The sequence below is a fragment of the Bombina bombina genome, chromosome 6 (assembly GCF_027579735.1).
Source record: "Bombina bombina isolate aBomBom1 chromosome 6, aBomBom1.pri, whole genome shotgun sequence".
Taxonomy (NCBI): Eukaryota; Metazoa; Chordata; class Amphibia; order Anura; family Bombinatoridae; genus Bombina; species Bombina bombina.
In genome coordinates, this window is record NC_069504.1 from 668,574,658 (window position 1) to 668,577,139 (window position 2,482).

A 2,482-nucleotide genomic window follows, 5' to 3' on the forward strand; every position below is an offset into this window, starting at 1 on the left:
TGGATCTTTTAAACAGACTTCTTTGCAGTCAGGGCATTTACCCACTGAGCTACCTCACCGGTCCCAGAGAATCGAACTTAAGACACCGCCCCGAAGCGCCTAACGGAGCATCAAGGATAAATGGTCAACTACCTGACCCAAAAAGGGCGGCCCTCCGTAACCGACCACTTTTCTTCACTGACAAGCCCCAAGGCTAGAGTTGCAACAAGGACGGAAAAACACTGAACGTCAAGACCTTGGTCAGACCAAGGGTAATGGAAGAGACAGCTGGAACAGCCAGAGATCCTTGAAGGATCTATCTTCCAAAATCTTCTTTAAGCAGGCAAAAGCTGGAGCTTCGCAGCTCCCCACAGAAAAGTATCTGACCAGTACCTGCCTGGCAGAAAAACACTCTAGAACTGCCCAATTGTCCAAGAAAATTCATCACGAAGGATCGATAAATGAACTAGAAAAAACATAATTCTATTAATCAACAAGTTCGCAACTTCCAAGGAAGTGCGCGTGCGACCTAAATCACAAGCATCAGTTCCAGAGAAGAATGTTCATAAAAACAAAAATCTAACAGACATGAGATTAAAAAAACATAAATTATGCTTACCTGATAATTTAATTTCCATCGGTATGGGAAGAGTCCACAGCTGCATTCCTTACTTGTGGGAAATACTGAACCTGGCCACCAGGAGGAGGCAAAGACACCCCAGCCAAAGGCTTAAAGGGACAGTCTAGTCCAAAACAAACTTTCATTATTCAGATAGGGCATGCAATTTTAAACAAATTTCTAATTTACTTCTATCACCAATTTTGCTTTGTTCTCTTGGTATTCTTAGTTAAAAACTAAATCTAGGAGGTTCATATGCTAATTTCCAAGCCCTTGAAGGCCGCCTCTTTTTCACCACTAGAGGGTGTTAGTTCATGTGTTTCATATAGATAACACTGTGCTCACGCACGTGAAGTTCCTAGGAGCCAACACTGATTGGCTAAAGTGCAAGCCTGTAAAAAGAACTAAAATAAGGGGCAGTTTGAAGAGGCTTAGATACAAGATAATCACAGAGGTAAAAAGTGTATTTATATAACTGTGTTGGTTATGCAAAACTTGGGAATGGGTAATAAAGAGATTATCTATCTTTAAAAGCAATAAATATTCTGGTGTAGACTGTCCCTTTAAATACCTCCCCCACTTCCTCATAACCCCAGTCATTCTGCCGAGGGAACAAGGAACAGTAGGAAAAATATCAGGGCGAAAAAGGTGCCAGAAGAAAACATTTCAAATTTAGGGCAGCCCATCGGAGAACACAGGTGGGAGCTGTGGACTCTTCCCATACAGATGGAAATGAAATTATCAGGTAAGCATTATTAATGTTTTCCATTTCAATATGGGAAGAGTCCACAGGTGCATTCCTTACTTGTGGGAAACATATACCCAAGTTCTAGAGTACACAGAATACTAACCAGAGGGAAAAAAAGAGAGGAGGACACTAATCTGAGGGCACCACAGCCTGCAAAACCTTTCTCCTGAAGGCTGCTTCAGCAGAAGCAAAAACATCAAACTTTGGAAAAAGTATGTAAGGCAAACCAGATAGTCGCCTTACAAATCTGATCCATAGAGGCCTCATTTTTGAACCACTGTTCTCATAGAATGAGCCTTAATCCTCAGAGGAGGCTTGTGTCCCGCCATTTCTATGCTAAACGGATGACACTCCTCAGACAAAAAGATAAGGAAGTCGAAGAGGCCCTCTGACCTCTACACTTCCCAGAAAAGAGAACAGAGAAAAAGGTTTGTCTAAATTCCTTTGTGCCCCGAAGATAGAACTTCAAGGCACAAACCACATCCAGAAATACGTTGAACCATAATCTCTTGATTGATGTTGCAATTGACACAACCTTAGGAAGAAAACCTAACTTGGTTCGTAGAACAGCCTTATCGGCATGAAAAGCCAGATAAGGAGGCACGCATTGCAAGGCAGCAATCACAGATACTCTGCGTGCAGAAGCAGTAGACGATAGAAAACGAACTTTCCAAGACAACAATTTAATGTCTACTTCATGCATAGGCTCCAACGGAGCCCGTTGCAAAACCTTAAGGACAAGATTTAAACTCCAAGAAAGAGCCTTGGATCTAAACACAGGTCTGATCCCAGCAGAGCCTTAACAAATGGCTGCACATCTGGAAGCCTTGCAAACCTCTTGTGCAGTAAAACAAACAGGGCCGAAAACTGTCCCTTCAGGGGACTTGCAGAAAAGCCCTTCTGCAGTTCTTCCTGGAGAACAGAATAAGTAGGTACTCCACACCTTATGATAGATGCGACGAGCAACCAGCTTACAAGCTTGAATGAGAGTAAAAATAACTCTCTCAGAAAACCCTCAGGACAAGTGATCCGGACAAAACCACCAAAGAGCGATTCTCCCAATTGGTTGTCCAGAGAAATCTTTTGAGACAGATCCAAATGATCGTCATTCCACTAGTTCAGCATGCGCAGTTGCA